This window comes from Aquarana catesbeiana, linkage group LG04 (genome assembly GCF_042186555.1).
Source record: "Aquarana catesbeiana isolate 2022-GZ linkage group LG04, ASM4218655v1, whole genome shotgun sequence".
Lineage (NCBI taxonomy): Eukaryota > Metazoa > Chordata > Amphibia > Anura > Ranidae > Aquarana > Aquarana catesbeiana.
In genome coordinates this window covers 308,024,736-308,051,390 of record NC_133327.1, presented here as the reverse complement: position 1 = coordinate 308,051,390, position 26,655 = coordinate 308,024,736, and the positions used below count along the sequence as shown (strand labels likewise).

The 26,655-nt window shown below is 44.5% G+C and overlaps 1 protein-coding gene across 25 annotated transcripts in view; it reads right to left on the bottom strand.

Annotated features, from left to right (window-relative positions):
* RIMS1 (regulating synaptic membrane exocytosis 1) overlaps positions 1 to 26,655 on the bottom strand; it is a 641,584-nt gene that overhangs the window by 471,756 nt on the left and 143,173 nt on the right. The window contains exon 1 of one of the 25 annotated variants that reach the window (XM_073626785.1): positions 13,056 to 13,099. The exons of the other annotated variants lie outside the window; for them this stretch is intronic. The gene's annotated coding sequence lies outside the window, so the exon portion shown is untranslated. Of the gene's footprint in view, positions 1 to 13,055; positions 13,100 to 26,655 lie in introns of those variants that run through there. 25 annotated transcript variants of the gene reach the window in all.

The following is a 26,655-nucleotide window of genomic DNA, read 5'->3' as shown; positions in this document are numbered from 1 at the left end:
TTCCTTATAGATAGATGCAGGTAACTACAATGACCCACAGAAAACAATAGTTTTCTATGTGTCATGTTCATACCAGAACACTGTGTTTCTCTGTGTTCCAGAGATGTGATATGCAATATGTTTGCATAATATCAGATCTCACTGAATGTCCCTGCATGTCACCACATAGCAAACAGTGACCAAGGTCAGTTGGATGTATTGCAGCATACAGGTGTCAGCAGTTTGCAGGGCAGATTGCAGGAGTCAGTAGGGCAGAAGACGGTGTCAGTCAGTAGGGCAGTGGACGGTGACAGTGGTGCAGCGGATAGTGTCAGTGGGGCAGAAGATGGTGTCAGTAGGGCAGTGGATGGTGTCAATAGAGCAGTGGATGATGACATTGGGGCAGAAGATGGTGTCAGTAGGGCAGTGGATGATGACAGTAGGACAGCGGATGGTGTCAGTTGGGCAGTGGATGATCAGTAGGGCAGTGGACGGTATCAATAGGGCAGTGGATGATCAGTAGGGCAGTGGATGGTCAGTAGGGCAGCGGACAGGGTCAGTAGGGCAGTGCATGGTGTCAGTAGGGCAGTGGACAGTGTCAGTAAGACAGTAGATGGGGTCAGTAGGGCAGTGGACGGTGTCAGTAGGGCAGTGGACAGTGTCAGCAGGGCAGTGGACATTGTCAGTAAGACAGTGGATGGGGTCAATAGGGCAGTGGACAGTGTCAGTAGGGCAGTGGATGGTGTCAGTAGGACAGTGGATAGGGTCAGTAGGGCATTGCATGGTGTCAGTAGGGCAGTGGACGGTGTCAGTAGGGCAGTGGACGGTGTCAGTAGGGCAGTGGATGGGGTCAGTAGGGTAGTGGACGGTGTCAGTAGGGTAGTGGATGGTGTCAGAAGGTCAGTGGATGGTGTCAGTAGGGCAGTGGATGGTGTCAGTAGGCAGTGGATGGTATTTGTGGGACTGAGGTGCCTGGCAATTCAGGGGTTAATTGTGAGTCACCCACTTGGCTCTCTGCCTGGAAGCTGCAGGGTTAAATCTGTATGTGGTCACTCAGCTCACCTCTCCTCATACAGACTGCTCTTGAAATCTCGTGTCCTTCTGTGTATACTCAGGAGATTGCATGTCTGTGTATCTGCTCTGCGTGTACACTGGATGCAGTTCTCAATCCCGTCCATGAAATTGTGAACCCTCGTGTCTCTGATCTTTTCTGGCATAGTAACTTTGTGTATGATCCTTCTGCTGCTCCTCCGCCTCCTGTGAAATTCTTCACCCTCTGCACATGCGTCAGCTCCCGAGAAATCAGAGAAGAGGTCAGGCGCCAGCGCATGCGCAGAGGGTGAAGAATTTCACAGGAGGTGGGGGAGCAGCGCAGACCGGGTTTGGCAATGCAGGGACGCGGTCTACCTGTCACCTGCCGTCGTTCGACAGGTAGCCGCGATCGATGGATTGCCGACCGCCGAACTAGACTTAATGATCTGACTAGTAAAATGAAATCCAACTGATTACTATGGGTTATTGCATACTTTGATCTTCAGCTTTACTGTTTGTACTGATTGCTTCATAAGATGCGTGCTAAGGGAAAGCCCCCGTGGCGTCAGAGGGGGCGGGGTCACACGTTTATGTCACCGGGTGGCCCCACCCTCAGCTATATAACAGCTGTCACCAAGAAGAAGCATCACTCGGCGGGAGCCTCCCATGGAGGCAGAACTGTTGCAGCTTTTTTTTTTTTTTTTTTTACGGCCCATCGGGCGGTGTGGATTTACACCACAGGACATTTTTATTTTTTTATCTGTTAATAAAGGACTTGTCCCAAGCTGTCTCTTGTCTTTTTAACCATTTTTTACACTTTTTTTGTGAAATGGTAGGGGTACAATGTACCCCGTTAACAATTCACATAGGGGGGCCGGGATCTGGGGGTCCCCTTGTTAAAGGGGGCTTCCAGATTCTGATAAGCCCCCTGCCCGCATACCCCCACAACCCTTGCCCATCAACATGGGCACAAGGTGCTTTGGGGTCAGACCCCAAAGCACCCTCCCCATGTTGAGGGCATGTGGCCTGGTACGGTTCAGAAAGGGCCACTCACTCGTCCCCCCCTCTTTTCCTGCAGCCCGCCAGGTTGCGTGCTCGGATAAGGGTCTGGTATGGATTTGGGGGGACCCCTACGGCATTTTTTTTTATTTGGGCAGGGTTCCCCTTAAAAACCATGCCAGACCTAGAGGGTTTGGTATTGATTTTGGGGGGCCCCTACACCATTTTTTTTTTTAAATTTGGTGCAGGGTACCCCTTAATTTCCACACCAGACCTGAAGGGCCTGGTGTGGATTTTGGGGGGACCCCCACGCAATTTTTTTTTAAATTTTTGGTTCAGGGTTCCCCTTAATATTCATACCAGACCCAAAGGACCCGGTAATGGACTGGGAGGGGAACCCATGCCGTTTTTTTCAATGAGTTTTATCTATATTGCCGAGACCTCATTACAGCCGCGATCAGTTTTAAATGACTTTTTTCCTTTAGAAATGTAATTTTGCTGCGGTACTGTTCTAAACATAGGAAAACTGCGCCACTTTACAGGCATACTATAGACACCCCCCAGGCATGATATTTAAAGGAATATTTAATTTTTATTGTTTCACTTTAAGCATTATTAAAATCACTGCTCCTGAAAAAACGCCCGTTTTTAAAAAAAATTTTTGCATTGATACATGTCCCCTGGGGCAGGACCCAGGTCCCCAAACACTTTTTATCATAATAACTTGCATATAAGCCTTTAAAATGAGCACTTCTGGTTTTTCATGTTAGTGTCAAATAGACTTTAACGGTGTTCCGCAGCTTTTGAATTTGCCGCGACACAGCATAATGTTCATTGTTAACCGACCAAACAACCAAAGTTCGGCCCGAACTTATGCTCGGGCCGAACCGTTCGCCCATCCCTCTTAACCACTGGGTGAAACTCTGTACTTGACTCACCCTTATTATGGTCGCTGCTTTAGAACTATTATAAAAGATCAGTCACACTGAGTATTTATTGTGTCAATGAGTTTATGCAGTCAGAGACAGCATACGTCCCAACTGTCCCTGATTTCGAGGGACTATCCCTGATTTGGAACAAAGTCCCCCTGTCCCTCTTTTCTCCTCATTTGTTCCTCCTTTTGGTCTGAGCTACTGTATTTAGTTGTATATAAAATTAACTACTTATCTATCAAAAAGTGTTTTACAGTGCTTAACTTTTCATCCAATTTCTAAATTGCTGCATTTGTAAATTCCAAAAGCCAGTATAAAGGAATAGTAGTGGTAAAAAGCACATACGGGTTTAAGCAATCCTTTTTTTGTACAATCCTCCTTTAAAGGGCTGTGTGTCCTATGCCTACATATTTTTGCTAACAGGTGTCCCTCATTACCATTTCAAAAATAAAAGAAGCAGAATCCTATATGTATGTGATGAACCCATATGGCTACTTCCAAGTATAAGACTACAAGTTATACATAGACATAATGTTTTAAAAAATACATATTGATAATATTTTTTACATCTAGCTGTTCTCATATGCATATATAAAAAGAATCACTGCAAAACTATATATTTTCTTTTATAATACTATTCAAGCTTACAGCAAACTCCAGCTTTATTACCTCAAATGTTCAAATTTTACAAACTTTTCAGATAAATCCACAGACTTCAATCTATTCTCCCATTGGACACAAAAGGTTGCTGTTCCACCAGTAGAATTATCCTGATCAACTGCACTGTGATTTCCAGGTATTGATCACATGACTCTGTATCTGTGTCATTAATTTGTATTGGACTTTTAACTATATAAAATGATTAGGCTCTGTACTAAAGAATTAGTGCTATACTGTAGTCCACAATTGCTGCTGAATAGTATTCTAAAAGTCCAGGCAGACTATTACACATACTATGTATTTATTTATTATTTTATTTATTTCAGGTACTTCTATAGCGCCGTCAATTTACGCAGCGCTTTACATATACATTGAACATTTACATCAGTCCCTACCCTCAAGGAGCTTACAATCTAAGGTCCCTAACTCACATTCATACATACTAGGGACAATTTAGACAATTAACCTACCAGCATGTCTTTAGAGTGTGGGAGGAAAGCAGAGTACCGGGAGGAAACCCACGCAGACACAGGGAGAATATGCAAACTCCAGTCGCATGGTGTCGGGGTCGGGATTCGAACCAGCGACCCTTTTTGCTGCTAGGTGAAAGTGCTAACCACTACACCACTGTGCTGCCCATACTATGCTTCTAACACATTCTCTTGTTGTGAAACAGCACACAGGCCACGTTATTATATTATTATACAAGCCAAGACTATTCACTTTCTCCTCCTCCTCATTATAACCTAGCTTGCTTCAGTTCTCAAGTTGCAATGTCTTCAAATGGTGCTGTTTACCATTCCAGGAGGTACTAAAATGTTGCATTCCTTTCAATATTATTTTAAGGATCCATGCCAAGGCGGCCATGTACAACTCTAGCACTCGACCAGGTCATAGTCCAAGTTCAAACTTTAATCAGGTTATCGGATTGTTGCTATAAGAACAATGAATGCTTCTTATGGCACAAACTTTATAAGATATGCCTAATTTCATTGTTGATGCCTTCTTCATGCTTGGACCCCCTACCTGGACCAAATGTTGAATATTCTTTAGTCATCCTCCCTCATTGGTCAGGGTGATTATGCTGCTGATCTGAACTGCATTTTGTCTTGTTTTTCATAATATTCTACCTCCTTGCCAGGATCACAGATTATGATGCTAAGAATGCTACAGAGACAACTACATTTTTGGTTTTATGTTATTAGCCTCTCCACCTGTCCATAATGCTGATATGCTGTTGTGATGCTACTACAGTCCAGAAAACAAAAAAAAAGAATAAACAAATTATTTTTTCATCGTCTTCACTGTTGGCCTCCTTGCCTCGTTCAAGATAATGAAGCAGTGGGAAAAAAATAATAACTTTTGTGTTTATTGTCAACCCTACCTGCAAAAGTTTACATGCAGTTACTGGTTGACTGTGGAGAAAAAAAAAAAGATTTCTATTTGTTTAGCATTTTAAAATATTGGCCTTCCTATCCAGTACAATGTTGCTCATGCTGCTGAAGTTGTGTTGTCTTCTTCAGCTTAAAAGCTCTGAATACTTGATCACAGACATATCCAATGACTCCACTAAAGCACCCAAAAAAACTGGCAAAAAGAACAAAAGTAAATAAAAAATGCCTTTTGGAAAACCCACTTTTTCCTTATTATATTTTCAGTAAACATGCTATTTTTGATTGTGAGATCAGATCATGTCCGCAGTGGAGAGTGTGTTTTAAACTTTTTGAAAGTCCATAATCAGAGAATTAGATTTGTAGCACATAACTACTCCACAATATACTGTAGATCACAGGGGTAAATTGAGAATATCAATTGTTGGAACAGATGTTTAGAAGACAGAACACTAACCTAAAAATCTCACGAAGAAAGGAGAACAATAGGCACCAGGTGAAAAACTAATGAAGAATACGTACAGTGTCTACAGTGTCATTTCCTCCATCCAAATAAAATAATAATGCTGTTTTTCTGGAATAGCCAGACCTCACGCTTTTAGTTTCAGGAACAAAGCTGCTTGTTCTCATAATGCAATATAATTCTTGGGCGATTTATACATGTTGTCTGCGGTTGCATCCCAAGAGAAAGTAAGACTGCTACAATGATTAATCACTGTTCTCTAATAAGACTGAAATCTCCATAAAAACACTATAAGCAGGCAAACATTCTCCCTTGACGTCCCAAGACTGCATACTACTTTTAGAATCTATTTTTAAATAAACCCATTTTTATTAGATGTTCTAGATGACCAGATGCACATTAATAAAACATTATTTCAGTGGCTGAAATAATGTCAAAACACAGCAAGGCAAGCCCACACAAAGTTTTTTTTTTTTTCTCAAGCACTTATTAATAAAGGTGCAAACAAATCATCTATGTACTGTAAAATGTTTTTTTTTTTTTTTGCAATCTGTAAAGGGAATATACACTGTACACACTACCAACTGAGATGGCATGGCAATGAAAAAAGCGAAATAAAGAAATACATGCTTAAAAAAAAAAGAAAAAGTCATTTATGTTAAAATATGTCTCCAAAGAAGGTTAGCGTCTTTAAAAGTAGACACCATTTTCAAAATTAACTGTCTTCTATATCATTAAAGCCATTGTAAAGGCATTTTTTTAAATAACAAACATGTTATACATACTGGCGTACATACTGGTGTTTTGGTCTTTTCAAAACGTGGTCATTTGGGGGATATCTGTACTGTCTTAACATTTTTGGGCCTCAAGAAATGAGATGGGGGGGGGTGGGCAGCCTCACAGATGATTGGTACAGGTAGTTACAGGTCCTGTATAGCTTTCAATAAAGCAGCTGACCTGCCACTTCTCCTCTTCTCCCTCCCGCAGCTGTCAGCTTTATTGAAAACTATACAGGGAGACTGCCTGTAACTGCTCGCACCGATCGTCCCGACTGTCCCGTTTCCTCCTCCGGCTCCCCAGGTCCTGCTCTGGTCCCCCTCTGTGCTCCTCCGCCCCCCTCCCCCCCCCAGCCCCCTCGTCCTGGATCTGTTAGGATGGAAAGCGGAGGACGGAGCCAGTAAATATGTCATTTACCGGCTCCTTCCTTTTCTGAATGAACAGAGTCAGTAATCACTGACTATCCATTCATACCTGAGCATCGTAAACTGAGCCTCTGTCTCTTGTCCATTCATCCTCAGTGTAGCTGAGGCTGCAGAGAAAGGCACTGGGGAAGCTGTGTCCTTAGTCCCTTTCCCTGTCTCAAAAGGGAGATGTTGGGGGTCAGTTTAGACCCCTGATATCTCACCAAAGCCCTCCAACAGGGCTGATAAAAAATAAATAAACAAATAACGAATTGTAATAAATAAATATTTAAAAGGTTAAATTGTAAAAATAAAAAATAAAATAAAAAAACACTGACCCCCCCCCAAAAACAGAAGGAGGCACTGTGAAAAAGAAAAACAAAAAAATATATAAATTGTAAAAAAATAAAAACTACTGACACAGTCCATATCTCATCAGTGCCACCTATCAGTGCCCATTAGTGCTGCATATTAGTGCCACTCTCACATGACATTAAAAAAAAGTATCTGTAATTGGTATCGGCGTGTACTTAAAATAAAAAAGTATAGTTACTTGTACTCGGTCTTAAAAAACTGGTATCAGTGCAACCCTACTTGAAAGAGAACAGTATACCTGCTGAGCAGTTTAGATTTTCCTGCAGAGATTCCTGTATTGCACCTTCCTTTCCAGTCCCATTTTGTCCTAGAATGCACCTATTGCTGATTCTGAAACACCCTTCTTGCACACACAAAAGGATTCATGTAATAGAATTGCCAGAACTAAGATTTCTCACAGCCACAAATCACACTCAATGCTGTCTTGGAGGTTCTATTGTAAAAGAGAATACTGATGCTGCAGCATAGAGGTGAATATGTACGTTTGTTCTTTTGTTGTTGTCCTACATCAGCTCTAAGATAGAGAACTGAGCAATCATATCATGACCACTTAGTTCATGGACAGCTCAGAGCAAGGGCAATAAAACCCTGTGGCGAGTCGAGTTTTTACTGTTCCCCCTTCAGCTGGGAAGGCAGTACCTGCAGGTGTACACATAACACGGCCATGATGCTTTGCTTTGTGGCTAAGGCAGGAATTATACCCGCTGTTGCGCTTGGTGGTACTACCAGCTGAATGCCACACATTTGCTGCGACCGCCCTACAACCGCACACAGTGCACATGGTAGCAAACCAACAGTCCGGCATTTAAGGGGTTACAAAAGGCGCTGAGGAGATGATACAACTCTTCCTCGCCACCTGTCAAGTGTTCTCTGAAGAGGTAACAGGGATAACGCTTCAGATAGCAAAGTAAATGTAAACAAGGCCTTAGTCTGAGGTTTCTTTGATTTTCTTGGTCTGCATATATACAATATTTCATATTAGTTCTGCATGTTTATTTCAGATTAGTCATTTCAAAAGTATTTACATCAGTCAAAGCCAACAAAAAGGAGGTCAACAACGGCAGCTTCCATATTTCTCTAAAAAATTTGGAGTTTACTAAATGCTAAGATAAGATATCAGCTACATTGGAGTGCATTGTTTTAAAGAGGATGACCTACTCATAGACCTGTATTGTGGGAAGAAGCAGTAAAGCACTAATCTTTAATCATTTTATCTAAGAAAAGTGGAAAATAATACAGATTCCCTTTAATTAGAAACTATCACAAAACAGACACTTTTGTGAGAAAGCACTAATGGAAAAAGTCTTGGCTCCTGCCACACATTGGAAGTTTAAAGTTTAACTTAAGGCAAAACCGTTTTTAGTTTTGGATAGAGGGAAGAGGGATTAGAACACCTGTCAGTTTTTATTGCTGTCTGTGTCCCCATTAGGGAGAGTCACTCTCTCTATTTGTCCTGTTTACCATTATTATTGAAAGCGAAAGTAAACCAAAATCACAAATTTTGGATTGTCCCTAGAAAAGTAATAAAGGGGAAATCTTCTAATGGGGACAATAGTTCTGATGACCTGGGGGTCCCCATGGAATTCCCTTAATTTGCAGGGATATCCTCTCAATTCCTGTTTGACTATGGGACAGGAAGTGAAGGGGGACCTCCGCAGTGGGACACAGATGGTGAAAAGAAAGCTGACAGGGGTTATAACCCTCCCTTGCTCTATCCAAAATGAAAAAGAAAGTTTTGCCTATATTTCTACTTTAAGCTGACCTTACTAAATGCAGAGTTGAAATACATTTATGAGAATGTATGGTAGGAACTATATTGTTGTCCAGTCAGTCCTGAGATTTACACTGTCCTGCCAGACAGCAAAGCTAGGTTTGTAATCTCACCTTGCTCTGCTGCAATAAAGCTGGGTCATCTTCAAGCTCCCAGACTGCAACTGGATGATATAGGAACAAAAGCAGATTAATAAGGTAATCATTCTCACCTCCTTGTCAGCATGTTCCTTGTCAGTACATGTGCAGGCAAGCAGCCTGAAGGATTTCTAATGCTGCCCCTCTCCCAGTCTGAGTTTTGCTGTACTAGGTAGCAGAAGGCCAATATCAACACAAATCTATTGTTTTGTATTTAAATTTTGGGTTTTAATGACTATACAGTACAACTGCATTTAATGGCATTTTTTAACATGCTTGCAGTTCAGCTTTTAGTTACTGATATAGTCAATCCATTAGAATAGGTAGATGTTGCATGAGTCAGTGAATGACAAACAAAACAAAAGGTGCCTCTAAGTGCAGAATTACAAGACTTTAATTGCCCAAAAAGATAAAATACACTTACTAGAAATCAATAAAACAAGCCTTGTCTTAATGAGTAGGAAGGGAAGTCCAGCGTCAGGTAATCCCAGAGCTATGGCTGCTCTCCCTTGTTCCTGCCCTTGTTCCTGCCCTCAGTCCTGCCTACAGCCTCGCCCCTTGTTACTATATGAAGCCATGTCCACTGGCTCCAAATAATTGGCATGAAGAAGGAACCAATAGATGCTCTGAAACGTGTCCGGCCCCTTTGACGTCACTTCCGGGCCCTGGTCCCCTTCCGCTGACGTCACATCGGGGTCCTGCATTCCACACTGGTCTCGGCAGCGCGGCTGTCCTCTCTGGTGCTTCCTCCTGCAGCCCCCCCTTCTGCTGGTCGGTTGGGATTTCTTCCATACAGCTGCATGTTGGATCAGCTCTGGGGTTACCTGACGCTGGACTTCCCTTCCTACTCATTATGACAAGGCTTGTTTTTATTGATTTCTAATAAGTGTATTTTATCTTTTTGGGCAAAAAAAGTCTTGTAATTCTGTACAAGCCTTTTGTTTTGTTTGTTTTTCTAGAGATTTGCTTTACTCTTGAAGTGCTGCCCAAGTGTTCTGAGACATTTGTTTGCGTTATTTTACATCCATCCCACACTGCGGACATTATCTCTAGCCAGTCCTGTTATCCAGAGCGCCCTACTTTCCTTTATTATGAGTCAGTGTATGGTTTATTTTAAAAGAGGTTACACACAGGTATTCTGCTTCATGCCATAGTCTCCTTAAAGCATCAACTGATACTTGAATTTCAGATCTCAAAAACAGCTTAAAGTAGAACTAAAGGCATTTGTTTTATTTTGGATAGCATAAGGGAGAATTATAACCCTGTCAGTTTTTTTGCCATCTGTGTCCAATTGGGGAGAGTTCCCTTTACTTTCTGTACCATAGCCAAAACAGGAAGTAAGAGGAAATCCCTCCAAAGTGAGGGAATCTCTTGTTGTCACCAGGGTCACCAGAACTAGTGTCCCCATTGGAAGTTTTCCCCTCTACTCCTTTTGTAGTGACAACTTAAAATGTGAGATTTTCTTTCACTTTTACACTTAATGATAACAGTAAACAGGACAAATACAGTGAGGAAGGCAAGTCTTCTTGAGGACACAGCAATAAAAACCTGACATGTTATAATTCCTCTCCACTCTATCCAAAACTAAAAAAAGATGAATTTTGACTTACCTGTAAATTCTACATCTTGGGGGTACAGTACAGGACACAGGCAAAGTAATCATACACCATGGGTTATAGGTGTGTACATTCAGGTGACTGGATACTGCCAAAGCCCTATAACCAGTGTTAATTTTGGCAGCAAATTTCGATTTCGTCTTAGGACTAAAATGGCATTTTAGTTTTAGTCCCATTTTAGTCTTCTGTGATTGTTTTAGTTTTAGTCGTATTTAGTCGACTAAATCTCTAGTATATTTTAGTTGACTAAAATGTCCTATGTTTCAGTAAACTAAAATTTCCAGTACATTTTAGTCGACTAAAACTCATTTTAGTCGTCTAAAATCTAATGGGTGTAATTAAATTGTAATGCATTATTTAACATTTCTCCACAATTTCCAAGCTCATTATATACTGCTGGAGTGAAAAATCGAATATGTTATTATTTATGGTATGAACGTGCACTACAGACCAGTGTTAATTTTGAAGTCAAATTTCAATTTAGTTTTAGTCTTTTGACTAAAATGGAATTTTAGTTTTAGTCGTATTTTAGTCATCTCAATTGTTTTAGTTTTAGTCGCATTTTAGTCGACTATTTTAGTCGACTATTTTAGTCGACTAAAATAGTATTCATTTAGTCGACTAAAATGTTTTAGTCAAGGAAATTAACACTGCCTATAACCCTACCCCACTGCATGGGTCCTCAGTTTTGTAGCAAGCAATGCATAGTAAAAAAAAGTAATGGGAGGGTGGCCCGTGTCCTGTACTGTACTACAAGACATGACATTTCTCAAATTTGACTGCAAAATTTAAATTGCGCTCCAACCCCTTGTTTACCAAGGTGTGGCTTTCAAGTAAAAGTAATAGAGTCACCCAACCACTTTTAAGGTATCATAAAAGTGATGCAGATTCCCCTTTTCTGCAGGTGACCCCCATAGTGGTAAGATGCACCAACATTAAAAGCAGGAGGAGCTTGAGGAACATCTGTTCCCAGATTTCCTCTGCGACTAATGAACTTGGAAGTGATGAGTTTTATGTAACTTTCAAGTTATGAGCTGTCAATACCCAGCTACTGTAGTCAGGGGAAGCAAGGAATCTGTACTTGATTAGCTGCACTGGAGAGTAAGGCAGACACTGGAGTCTAATAGAGGTCATAAAGAGGACCTGTTAACTGCTCATGTCATTACATGGTGGCTTGTTAGTCCCTTTGTGACTGTAATAAAGTTAAATGAAAAAAAAAAGTATTAAAAATACATTATAATAAAACAAATACAAATATTTAAAAAAAAACACACACACCTTTGACAAAATGTCAAAGAAAAGAGGGAAATAAATTAGAAAGCTGACGTAAAAAAAATTAGGAAATACTAACATCACAGTTAACACCTCTAAAATGTTAGGTAGGAGGTGTGGATTACAGCAATTAAACACAAGCAACCATGTGAAGTTCTGGAAAAGCTAGAACTCACACTATAACAATAAATATTTTTCTGCTGGAAAACACCATATCATTATACAAGGTTTAGCCAGTCTGGAAAATAATAATTTAGTGTGTTGTTAACAGTGTTGCTTTATTTCTAATGTATATATACTGCATATAAATTCAGGATTGCAAATCACTTTTCTAGTAGAGTTTTTTTTTTAGGAAAATTTGGGGAAAAAAGTGTGGAATATGTTATATTACAATGATAAAAAAATATATCGAGGATATGTTATTCAAGCTATATAACACGAAGACCTTATTGAAAGATTTCTAAACCTTTATGTAAAGTCTTAAATTATTGCAAGATCTCTCAGATGAAGACAAGCAAATCCAGGAATACAGTTCAGGTAACACTGTAGTTCTCAATGCAGTTCTCAAACAAGAGAAGTATGCATTTCAGCCACTAGGGGGGCACTGCAGGGTAAAGGCTCCAGTTTAGTTTTCTTGTGGGCTCCATCTTGTACCTCCTACAGTTGGGTGATTCTTGGGATACAGGAGATGATAGTTTCTATCCTCTCAGGTAAAGTAAGAGGGTACATTTGTCTGACAATCTAGTTTGATCTTTGTTGACCTTTAAATAATTCCTACTAATGCTCTCCACCATCACAGTATAATGATTACCTATAGTCTGGTCAGTAAATTGTTTTTTCTTTTGTCCTCTCAGTAAAATGTGAGAAGAAATATTCTTTCCCAAATACTAGAGTATTAAAGTCACTAGAGTAGAGTCATTAAAAAATATTTTATGGAATGAAATGATGAGGACCATAATGAAAGTGCAAGTAGCTTTTCCCTCCAGATTTCTTTCCAAAAACACTATTTCTGCTGCTTCTGGTTTCTTCACCAGCCGCATCTTCAAGTAAGGAAGTGTTGCAAACCACTGCCTCCCAATAATACACAAGCCCTTCATTTATAGATAGAATGACACCAGAAAATCAGGAGAAAATTGTTCACGCTCTTGCAAGAGCAATATATGCTTCTGGATCAGCATTGTCAATAACTGAAAATGCATATTGGCAGGAAGCTTTCAAATTATTATGAGGGAAAGGGGGGTGGTTACCTGTTCTCGTGTATGGTTGAAATGTTCTTCACATATACAGTCCTTGTTGTTTCATTTGAAAAAAAAAAAAAAAACATTTAAAAAGCAAGTTTAGTTTATTTACTGAATAAGCTGTACTTTTATTTCAAGCATAATACTTTTATATATACTGCATTTCACCTTCCCAGCGTAACAAAGTAACTTTCAACTTGTAAAACTACTCCACACTGAATTTCTTTTAAATTTTTCTGAACATTCCAAATTTCCAAAAAAAAAAACAGGGAAAAAAACTTTTTTTTTCCTATGGCTTTAAAATTTACGAAAAGTTTGCATCTCTAGTCTGGAGTAGCATTTTCTCCTATGATTCTTTCAGCTATTTAGGCTACATACACATGGGCACATTTGTCTGTGCCGTGTAAAGACTTTTAATTTTTTTTCCCTGATGCTCTAGAGCTGCATACAGCAGCCCTTTGACAAGAATGGGCAAAGGTGGTTGTATGCAGCCATTTGTGTAAAGTAGCATAATGACATAATAAACAATACGCATCTTGGACGCTTTCGATGTATTCCATTTGTACACATGCACCTTTCACTGCATTATGGAGTCATTCTGAACAGGCAAAACCCTGACAATTTCTGGTAGCGTCAGAGCTTGTTGATTTCCTCCCACCAATCTACATGGCCTAATCTTATGATGAGCTGCCTCTCTGTTCAGTAGAAATATATGGGAAGTGTTGGGTCAGAATGTCTCAGCATTCCGCCATGAAGGAGGCATTATGCTTGCTTGCAGTGTTACCTTTTTTTTTTATTATTAGAATTTAACTACTTGAAGTGATAGTCCTGTTATGCCGTGTACACACGAGCAGACTTTTCGTCCGGACTGGTCCGACGGACTTTGACGGACTTTCGACAGACTTTCCCAAAGAACGGACTTGCCTACACACGATCACACCAAAGTCCGACGGATTCGTAACGTGATGACGTACGACCGGACTAAAATAGGGAAGTTCATAGCCAGTAGCCAATAATTGCCCTAGCATCGGTTTTCATCCGTCGGACTAGCATACAGACGAGCGGATTTTTCTATAGGAACTGGGTCCTAATGTTCCAAATCTAAAGTCTGTCAGATTTTCGACCGAAAAAGTCCGCCGCAGGTCTGATGAAGCCCACACACGGTCGAATTGTCCGTCGGACCAGTCCGGTCGAAAAGTCCGCTCGTGTATACGCGGCATTACACTACTTTACAAGTGCAGAGAAATCACATCCTAATAGACTAACATGGGGTCTTTTTCCTTGTACATGTAAGCAAACCAAACTTGAAACAGATAAAAACTTTGCAGCCAGTAAATAACATCATACAGGAACAAAGGAATTAGATACCATATAATGAACGAGTCAAAATAGAAATCCGGTCTTACTGAAAGCCAAGGTATTGTAAGTATTTTTTTTTTATACAACCCCAATTCCAAAAAAGTTTGGACGTTGTGTAAAATCTACATAAAAACAGAATGCAATGATTTGTTAATCTCATAAACCCATATTTTATTCACAAAAGAAAATTGAAAAATCAATTGTTAAACCCTTTTGCTGCCACGTCCATACAGTGTTCGGACCTACAGCACTGCTTTCAGCTGGCCAGGTCCGTTCGCCGTGCAGACCTCATTCCTCCTACTGCTATAAGCTCATGGTCACTTCAGTGACCATAAACTTATAGCATAATTGTTCAGCAGACTCTGCTGAACAAACCTATAGCTCTGATCAGCGGATTACAATCCGCTGATCAGAGTTATTCACCTCAAATGTGACCCCTCCCCCCATGCTGTCTCCAGCCTCTCCACCTCCTGCCGGTCCTTCTTTTCTATGTCCTATACCCCCACCAGCACCGATTTCCTCCTCCCACACTGATCCTACCCCCCCCCCCCCGACACACACACACACACACAAACCCGATCCCCTGCAGCTACCCTTGAGAAGCTGGCTTTGCTTCTCTGCCACTCCTTCTGACTTCAGATGCTCCAGGGGCTTTGAGGGAATCAAACTATGTCCCCCCTGCCCCCCCGATCACCCCCCACAATGACTCCCGCATCTCTGATCCCTCTCTGCTGGGTGGCATTCCCTTCTTCCCCTCCCACCTCCTGCTGCTGCTGACTGGCCGGGTCTGGCAAGCTGTCAGGCTGGAGAGCAAGGTGGGGTGGGCTGGCGATGGCAGCAGAGGCTGGGGCTGGGGGGGGGGGCTTGGTAAACATGTGTTTACCGGCCCCCTCCCTTCACTACAATGGACACAGGCAGTGATCACTATAGATCGCTCCTGTGTCTATTGATAACTGGGCATAGTAAACCCGATTTACTATGTGTCAGTTTATGAATGAATAGGAGTCTCTATAAAGATTCCGTATTCATTCATGTAATGTGCTGCAGAGAAAAAGGACTGTCTAAAGTCCCTTTCTCTGTCTCAAAAAAGAGACATCAGGGGTCTGTTAGACCTCTGATATCTCACCAAAGACAAAACAAACAAAAAAAGTACAAAATATTAAAAAATATAATTGTAAAAAATAGGGGTGCAACGGATCGTCACCGATCCGTGATCCGAACGGGCCAGGCTGTTCGGATCGGCACACCCGCGATCCGCGGAGCTCTCCGCGGCCTGGGGTTTTAGGAAAGGCCGCGGCTTCGGCCTAGCTCCGGAGCCGCGGCCATCTTGGTACACCCGGCGGCGCTCAGCTGCGTGCTGACGTCATCACCCCGCCCTCAACTCGTGGGTCCGGCGGCTGGCTTGGCGGCGCCGGCTTCTCTTAACACTGTCAGACTAACAGCACTGTAATGTATACAGTGCGGGGGGACATGTGGCTGTATTACAGTGGAGGGGGGGGGCGTGTGGCTGTATTACAGGGGGGGTGTGTGTGGCTGTATTACAGTGGAGGGGGGGCATGTGGCTGTATTACAATGGGGGGGGGGACGTGTGGCTGTATTACAGTGGGGGGGACATGTGGATGTATTACAGTGGGGGGGACATGTGGATGTATTACAGTTGGGGGGGACATGTGGATGTATTACAGTGGGGGGGGGACATGTGGATGTATTACAGTGGGGGGGGACATGTGGATGTATTACAGTGGGGGGGACATGTGGATGTATTACAGTGGGGGGGGCATGTGGATGTATTACAGTGGGGGGGGGCATGTGGATGTATTACAGTGGGGGGGGGGACATGTGGATGTATTACAGTGGGGGGGGACATGTGGATGTATTACAGTGGGGGGGGGACATGTGGATGTATTACAGTGGGGGGGACATGTGGATGTATTACAGTGGGGGGGCATGTGGATGTATTACAGTGGGGGGGGGGGGACATGTGGATGTATTACAGTGGGGGGGGGACATGTGGATGTATTACAGTGGGGGGGACATGTGGATGTATTACAGTGGGGGGGGGACATGTGGATGTATTAGAGTGGGGGGGACATGTGGATGTATTACAGTGGGGGGGACATGTGGATGTATTACAGTGGGGGGGCATGTGGATGTATTACAGTGGGGGGGCATGTGGATGTATTACAGTGGGGGGGGACATGTGGATGTATTACAGTGGGGGGGGGACATGTGGATGTATTACAGTGGGGGGGACATGTGGATGTATTACAGTGGGGGGGGGACATGTGGATGTATTACAGTGGGGGGGACATGTGGATGTATTACAGTGGGGGGGACATGTGGATGTATTACAGTGGGGGGGACATGTGGATGTATTACAGTGGGGGGACATGTGGATGTATTACAGTGGGGGGGGGACATGTGGATGTATTACAGTGGGGGGACGTGTGGATGTATTACAGTGGGGGGGGGGGACATGTGGATGTATTACAGTGGGGGGGGACGTGTGGATGTATTACAGTGGGGGGGGACGTGTGGATGTATTACAGTGGGGGGGACGTGTGGATGTATTACCGTGGGGGGGACGTGTGGATGTATTACAGTGGGGGGGACATGTGGATGTATTACAGTGGGGGGGACATGTGGATGTATTACAGTGGGGGGGACATGTGGATGTATTACAGTGGGGGGGGACATGTGGATGTATTACAGTGGGGGGGGACATGTGGATGTATTACAGTGGGGGGGACATGTGGATGTATTACAGTGGGGGGGACATGTGGATGTATTACAGTGGGGGGACATGTGGATGTATTACAGTGGGGGGGACATGTGGATGTATTACAGTGGGGGGGGGAACATGTGGATGTATTACAGTGGGGGGGACATGTGGATGTATTACAGTGGGGGGGACATGTGGATGTATTACAGTGGGGGGGCATGTGGATGTATTACAGTGGGGGGGCATGTGGATGTATTACAGTGGGGGGGGGACATGTGGATGTATTACAGTGGGGGGGGGACATGTGGATGTATTACAGTGGGGGGGACATGTGGAAGTATTACAGTGGGGGGGGACATGTGGATGTATTACAGTGGGGGGGGACATGTGGATGTATTACAGTGGGGGGGACATGTGGATGTATTACAGTGGGGGGGACATGTGGATGTATTACAGTGGGGGGACATGTGGATGTATTACAGTGGGGGGGGGGACATGTGGATGTATTACAGTGGGGGGACGTGTGGATGTATTACAGTGGGGGGGGGACATGTGGATGTATTACAGTGGGGGGGGACGTGTGGATGTATTACAGTGGGGGGGGGAACGTGTGGATGTATTACAGTGGGGGGGACGTGTGGATGTATTACAGTTGGGGGGGACGTGTGGATGTATTACAGTGGGGGGGACGTGTGGATGTATTACAGTGGGGGGACGTGTGGATGTATTACAGTGGGGGGGACATGTGGATGTATTACAGTGGGGGGGGGACATGTGGATGTATTACAGTGGGGGGGACATGTGGATGTATTACAGTGGGGGGGACATGTGGATGTATTACAGTGGGGGGACATGTGGATGTATTACAGTGGGGGGACATGTGGATGTATTACAGTGGGGGGGGGACATGTGGATGTATTACAGTGGGGGAGATGTGGATATATTACAGTGGGGGAGATGTGGATATATTTTTTTTTTTGTTGATCCGAAAATGATCCGATCCATGACTCTGATCCGAGGAACGATCCGAACCGTGAGTTTTTTGATCCGTTGCACCCCTAGTAAAAAAATATAAAAGGTAAAAAAATATAAAAAAAAACAAAAAGAAAAAACATAGTAAGGCCCCTTTCACATGGAACAGATTCCGTCAAGCAGATCCGCCTGCTCAGCTGGGGATTTGTTCTCTGATCCCTGCTGAGTACGTAAATGACAAGTCCGTGTTAGCTCCGCTGATGCAGAGTGGACACAGGCACAGCCCACTGTTCTCTATGGAGCGGTCGGATGGAAACAGACCACCTGTCCGTTTCAATCCAATTGTCATCTGATCCGATCTGCTAGATGGATGGGGAACGGATTCCCATCAGTCCGTTTTTGGCGGACCGAATCGGATCAAATGCAGACGGGTGTAAACAGACACATGTCCATTTACATCCGCCTCTCTATAGAAAACAATGGGTGGTCCGATCAAGTCCAGCTGAAAAACAGACAGGTGGACCCGATTGGTCATTTCGTGTGAAAGAAGCCTAATGCCTTGTTCACACAGGGCATACACAGCGTACACCCCTGCAAGGCCTTGTTTACCTGTACAGGGATGCACATGTGCATCCCTGTATGCAGGCAGTCCCATTGATGTAATTTGGGATGTAGCATCCATGACATCCATGTAGGTCCGGCTGTCCCTGAGCTCACACTGTCTGCGTTTGGGTTTGTGCACCCACACCCATGTCAGATTGGGAGCAGCGCCTATGCCTGTGCAGCCGTTGCATCCCAATTGACATAAATGGGACTGCCTGCACGGGATGCACGGAACACCTGTGTATCCCCATGTAGGTAAACATGGCCCTCTAAGGGCATACACTTTAGTATGCCACATGTGAGCAATGCTTTAGTAGCAATTTAGCAGGAATTTTGTTATGTTGTGTTTGTGTGCACTAATAATAATTTTAGTGTATTTTTTGTGAAAATAGCGATTTGATGAACATTTGCGCAATTATTGTGGGGTCCAAAAAAATCAGCAGCACTTATTTTTTATTGTATAGGTTATGGGCTTGCAGAAAATGTATGGTTTGAGGGGTCTTTTGAGGGGTCTTAACTCCAGCTTTTCAGATAAAATTGTTTTTATTTACGGTTTTGTGCACCTTCAGTTTTCACCATTTCACAAAAAGGTGCAATTTAAAATGTACAAATATTTGTTATTTATTAACTGAATACAGTTTTAATTTTTATATCTAGTAGGAATTTAGCAGGAATTTTGGAAATTTTGCCATGTATGAATCCACAAATAATGATTTTATTGTATTATTTGTGAAAATATTGTTTTGATAAACATTTGTGCAAATATCGCAGTGCCTTAAAAATAAGTATCTCCTTTTTATTCTACTGGCTATTTGCTTTCAAAAAATATATGGTTTAGGGGGTCTGCAAAGGAAAAATTAAAACCTCCAGATTTTTAGAGAAATGTTTGCGTACGTCCAATTTTTACCATTTCTCAAAAAAGTGCAATTTAAAATTTACAAATATTTGTTATTTACCTCAATATGTTATTTACCTCAATACAGGGTTAGCTTTTATATTTAGAAGGAATTTAGCAGGAATTTAGTAAAAGTTGCTATGTTTGTATCTGCTAATAATGATTTTAGTGCATTTTTGCAAAAATATTGTTTTGGTAAACATTCGCGCAAATATTGCGGGGCCTTAAAAATCAGTAGCACATTCCTTTTTTTCTACTGAAAAACTCTGAAAGCTGTAAGAAAAAATTAAAATCTCCAGATTTTTAGAGAAATGTGGTTATTTATAGTTTTGTGTACGTTAACTTCTTCAGATCCGCGCTATAGCTGAATGATAGCTACAGCGCGGACCTACTTTGCTGGGAGGGCGTCAAGGGACATCCTCCTGCACCCGAGCAGCCTGCGCGCCCCCTGCAGGGCGCGTGCGGCATGCTCTGTGATCAGATCTGTGAGTCTATGAAACTCGACCAAGAGACTTGGCTGATCACAGATTGGAGTAAGGGGTCAATCAGCCAATAACAGCTGATCATGTGATGTAAACAGAGCCGGTAATTGGTTATTTTTTCCTCTTGCGCTGATAGCATGAGGAGAAAAAAAAAGCCGATCACCGGCGGCTCTCAGGTGGACATCGGTCCCGATCATGGAGAGCTCCCACCAGCTCATCTGTGCCCACCTGTGCCACCTGCCAGTGCCACCTACCAGTGCCCACCAGTGCCTACAGTGCCACCTATCAGTGCCACCAATCAGTGCCTCATGAACAGTGCTGCCCATCAGTATCACCTACCAGTGCCCACCAGTGTCACCTACCAGTGCCCATCAGTGCCACCTATTAGTGGTACCTATCAGTAACACCTATCAGTGCCCTTCAATGCCACCCATCAGGGCCCATCAGTGGCATCTTATCAGTGGCCATCAGTGCCGCCCTATCTGTGCCCATCAGTACTGCCTTATCTGTCCCCATCAGTGCTGCTGTCATGAATCAGGTGTGACTAGAACTGCATGGACAGCAACAGAGGAAACCAAACGCATGTAAAGTGAAAATAGAGTAATTTATTAAAGTAAGTGAAAAATAAATAAAACACCTCCAATACAACACTGTGCACAACAAACAAACTACCAGACAGAGACCCACAAATAACAACAGTCAGACAGGTATATACAATAAATGGGGAATACCAGAATGGTAAACGTAGCCAGACCAGGGTCATCAACGGGAGATCAGAAGATGGGGACGGTTAACAAACAGGACAGGGAGAGGATGGATGGATCAGGCTGCAGGGCAAAGGAAAAGGTAACAGGAGGAAAGGAAAAGGGTCACAGGAGGGACAGGATCAGGTACAGGGCACAGGGCTCAGGTAACAGGTTCAGAGTCAGAATCAGGTTCAGAGATCGCAGGTTCAGGTCAGGGTGCAAAGAAGATACCAAGGCAAGTGTGTGTGTGTTTGCCAGGTATTAATACACATCTGCTGCAATCAGGCTCAGGTGACACCTGATGTCGGCTCCACACTGCCAGGAAACACCCGCTGGTGAAAGCCAGTACTGCGGCCCCAGGATCAGATAGTGCCACCAGCAGGTGAAACCTTTCCTGACAGTTCCAGACTCCAGGGGACACCCGCTGGTGGACATCAGTACTGCAAGCCATATGTCCAACAGCGCCACCAGCAGGTGAAACCTTTCCTAACCGTACCCCCCCGCTCCAACTAGCCGCCGCTGAGAAAAGTCCGTGGGATCAAGCCGGGCAGGGAGCAGAGGCATATCAAACTGGGCAAGAGAAAAGTCCAAAGCATCAAGCCAGGCAGTGGGCAGAGTCACACCAAGTTGGGCATGTAAAAGGTCCATGGTTTTAAACCGGGCAGAGGCTCCGGTGTGGTGGCAGATCAGGCTGGGCAGCGGGCAGTGGCACATCAGGCTGGGCAGCGGGCAGTGGCACATCAGGCTGGGCAGTGGCACATCAGGCTGGGCAGCGGGCAGTGCACATCAGGCTGGGCAGCGGACAGAGGCACATCAAGCTGGGCAGCAGACAGAGGCACATCAGGCTGGGCAGCAGACAGAGGCACATCAGGCTGGGCAGCAGACAGAGGCACATCAGGCTGGGCAGCAGACAGAGGCACATCAGGCTGGGCAGCAGACAGAGGCACATCAGGCTGGGCAGCAGACAGAGGCACATCAGGCTGGGCAGCAGATGCAGGCACATCAGGTTGGGCAGCAGATGCAGGCACATCAGGCTGGGCTGCAGGCACATCTGGCTGAGCAGCAGGTTCCGGGTCATCTGGCTGGGCAGCAGGCTCCGGGTCATCTGGCTGGGCAGCAGGCTCCGGGTCATCTGGCTGGGCAGCAGGCTCCGGGTCATCTGGCTGGGCAGCAGGCTCCGGGTCGTCTGGCTGGGCAGCAGGCGCCGGGTCGTCTGGCTGGGCAGCAGGCTCAGGGTCGTCTGGCTGGGCAGCAGGCTCCGGGTCGTCTGGCTGGGTAGCAGGCTCCGGGTCGTCTGGCTGGGTAGCAGGCTCCGGGTCGTCTGGCTGGGTAGCAGGCTCCGGGTCATCTGGCTAGGTAGCAGGCTCCGGGTCATCTGGCTGGGTAGCAGGCTCCGGGTCATCTGGCTGGGCAGCAGGCTCCGGGTCATCTGGCTGGGCAGCAGGCTCCGGGTCATCTGGCTGGGCAGCAGGCTCCGGGTCATCTGGCTGGGCAGCAGGCGCCGGGTCATCTGGCTGGGCAGCAGGCTCTGGGTCGTCTGGCTGGGCAGCAGGCTCTGGGTCGTCTGGCTGGGTAGCAGGCTCCGGGTCATCTGGCTAGGTAGCAGGCTCCGGGTCATCTGGCTGGGTAGCAGGCTCCGGGTCATCTGGCTGGGTAGCAGGCTCCGGGTCATCTGGCTGGGTAGCAGGCTCCGGGTCATCTGGCTAGGTAGCAGGCTCTGGGTCATCTGGCTGGGTAGCAGGCTCTGGGTCATCTGGCTGTGTAGCAGGCTCCGGGTCATCTGGCTGGGCAGCAGGCTCTGGGTCATCTGGCTGGCCAGCGAGCACCATATCAGCATGCTGGGTAACGGGCACCGGCCCAACAAGCTGGGTAACGGGCACCGGCCCAACAAGCTGGGTAATGGGCACCGGCCCAACAAGCTGGGTAACGGGCACTGGCCCAACAAGCTGGGTAACGGGCACCGGCCCAGTAGGCTGAGTAACGTGCACCGGCTCAGCAAGCTGGGTGATGGGCACCGACTCAGCAAGTCGGATGATGGGTACTGGCTCAACAGGCCGGGTGACGGACACCGGTTCAGCAAGCTGGGTAGTGGGCACCAGCTCCACAGGCTGAGTAATTGGCACTGGCTCCACAGGCTGAGTAATGGCACCGGCTCCACAGGCTGAGTAACGGGCACCGGCTCCACAGGCTGGGTAATGGGCACCGGAACTTCAGGCCGGGACACGGGCACCAGAACTTCAGGCCGGAACACAGGCACGGAACTTCAGGCCGGAACAAGGGCACCGGAACTTCAGGCCGGAACACGGGCACCGGAACTTCAGGCCGGAACACGGGCACCGGAACTTCAGGCCGGAACACGGGCACCGGAACTTCAGGCTGGAACTTTGGCTTAGCCACTAAAGTTCTGTAGGTGACTGCAGGACTGTAGGTAAGGGGTGAAGCAGACTGAAGAGAAGGGCTGGAATATGGTAGAGAAGAGGGAACAGTGGCTAGAGGAAGTTCCTGTGGGGTTGTTGCAGGCAGCAGAGAAGAGGCAGGTGGATTAAAGGCAGGATAGGTGCAGCGAGCAGAAACAGGGTATTGGTATTTGGTAGAAAACAGAGTATATTGGGCTGAGACTGGGGTTGCCATGGGTGATGATGGAAAATACATTTGGGCAGGCAGGTGTCTAGTAGCAGAAAAAGTTTGCTGTGGGCTTGCTGAGGCTGATTGCAATATATCAGACCATGCTAGGAGTAATGGTTGAACAAACTGTGGTTTATATTCTGCCTGTCTGACAAGGGACTATACAGAATCAACACACTCCATTATCACCTGTTAAAAAAGTATGTAAAGTCATCCTCTAAAAGCCACACCAGAGATACGACCTGATTAACACTGAAAGGGGGAGAAAAATCATCACGGCCCTTTGGAATACAGGGCAGGGCCAGCTCTGTACACATTTGAATTAAAGGCTAAACATCCCCAAACAGCATATAGCCCAGATCAACCAGGGAGTGAGCTAAATGAATGATCTCTAGCAGCTGGTCACTGGTCCACTCTTTCAGTGTCTGGCAGAAATATTCACCACTCTCTGATGCCAGCAGAGCATAATAAATAATCTCATCAGATTTCATTTCAGCAAAGCAAACAGAACCAAGATGGTTCCTCTGTGCAGCCTTGGTATACTGTCATGAATCAGGTGTGACCAGAACTGCGTGGACAGCAACAGAGGAAACCAAACGCACGTAAAGTGAAAATAGAGTAATTTATTAAAGTAAGTGAAATATAAATACAAACACCTCCAATACAACACAGTGCACAACAGCAAAAATATTGCTTTGGTAAACATATTTAGTAGGAATTTAGCAGGCATTTTGTAAAATATGTTGTGTTTATATCGGCTAATAATGATTTTAGTGTATTTTTAGCGAATATATTGTTTTGGTAAACATTTGCCCAAATATCACAGGGCCTTAAAAATCAGTAGCACCTTGTTTTTATTCTACTGGTTTTATGCTTTCAGAAAATATATGGTTGGTGGGGGGTCTTTTACAATTTTACACTTTGCAACAGACCAATTTAAATGAGCTTTGGCTCAGGGAAGAATGTGGTGTTTCTGGATCATATTCAGATATGACTTCTTTGCATAATGAGCTTTACCTTGGCATTTTTGGATGGCTCTGTAAACGGTGATCACAGACATTTATGGAAGTATTCCTGAGCCCATGCAGTGATGTCCAAAAGTGGAAGTCAATGCAATATCTAAAATCCCTGCATCTATAGCCACCACGGATCTAACACTAACCTCTCTATCCCTGTAAAGAAAAAATGAGGATGCATACCTTTTTGGAAGTCGATCTAACCTGATCCGACCTGATCTCCTGCGGCGGTAGCTCTGCAGAGGACACGGCCGACAACGGCTGTGAAATAAATGGGAAGTGATGTCACCCATAGACTAATGCCACGTACACACGATCGCACATTCCGACAACAAAATCCATGTTTTTTTTTCCGACGGATTTTGGCTCAAACTTGTCTTGCAAACACACGGTCACACAAATATTGTCAGAAATTCTGAAAGACAAGAATGCGGTGACGTACAACACGTACGACGAGCCGAGAAAAATTAAGTTCAATAGCCAGTGCGGCTCTTCTGCTTGATTCCGAGCATGCGTGGAATTTTATGCAATGGAATTGTGTACACACGATCGGAATTTCCGATAACGGATTTTGTTGTTGGCAAATTTGAGATCCAGATCTCAAATTTTGTTTTATCGGAAATTCCGACGGAAAATGTCCGATGGAACCTACACACGGTCGGAATTTCCGACAACGAGCTCCCATCGAACATTTGTTGTCGGAAATTCCGACCGTGTATACGCGGCATTACTATGAGGCTTCCATTGTCATCTGTCTCCTCTGCACCCGCCTCTACAGTGAAGCTGTGGCTGACAGCTCAGCGTGGGATCCGTTCGGAGCGGGTCAGATTAGCTTCCAAAAAAGGTATGTATACTCATTTTTTCTTAACAGGGATAGAGAGGTTAGTGTTAGATCCCTGTTGTTATAGATGCAGGGATTTTAGTTTTTGCATGGACTTCCACTTTAATGCAGTGCCCTCTGAGGGCTCGAAGATCACTGGCATCCAATATTGTGTTTCGGCCTTGTCCCTTGCACAAAGAGATTTATTCAGATTCTCTGAATCTATTATTATGATATTATGTACTGTAAGAGCCCATTCACACAGGGGCAACACGACTTCCAGCACGACTTTGGGAAGCAACTTGGACACGACTTGAGTATGAATCACAGCACGACTTGGGGCAACTTACAACACAACTTGAAGTCGCCTCCAGGACAGGGAACTTTACAAGTGGCCAATCAGAGCTTATCAGCTGTGTGTGAGAAGGAGGGGGCTGGATGTTTAGTGGAGTAAATTACTTTCTGTTTTCTTTCTGCTTCCTGTAAAGTTGCCTCAGTATGAACAGTGATCAGACTTGGAGGCAACTTCCATTGAAATCAATGGGTACAAGTTGCCTTCAAGTAGAATTGAAGTAGTACAGGAACCTTTTCTGAAGTCGGAGCGACTGCAGTAGTGTGCATTAAGACAGATCCATTCACTTACATTGATTTATTCATGTAGCGCGACTTGAGGCGACTAGGGACGACTTGAAGTCGGATCAAAAGTTGCCCCTGTGTGAATGGGCTCTAAATGATGATGTATTTTAAGTCTTTGCAATTTTATGTTGTGCAACATTATTCTTAAATTGTGCGTCAATTTTTAGATGCAGCTTTTTTACAGATTGGTGGACCTCTGCCCATCTTTACTTCTGAGACACTCTGACACTCTAAGATGCCCTTTTTATACCCAATCATGATACTGACATGTTGCCACTTACTCTGGCAGCTTTTTGTTGCCCTGTCCCAACTTTCTTTGAGACGTGTTGCTGCCATTCATTTCAAAATTACCTTATTTTTTAATTAAACTGGAATTGCTGTGATTCTGTCCGTGATGACTAATCACACTTCAATAGTGACATCACATGTGTTTGAGTACTATTCATTTTTAATAACACCAAAAACGTGGTGCAGTTTCGCCGTGATTGTCGCTTAATAAATCTCACGGCAATCGCAGCAAACCACATTGCAAGAAATATGTCACCCAAAAAAGCTGCTGCTCGTATTGGGGCCTCAAGCTTCTTGCAATGTGGTTTGCTGTGATTGTAATGCAACAAATGCAGCAAAACAGCATTGTGTTTAGGTGCCATTTAAAATGAATGGCACCCACACAGTGCAATTATAGCTATTCTGCCCAAGATCCCAAAACACCATATGCTAACGGGGCGTGAAC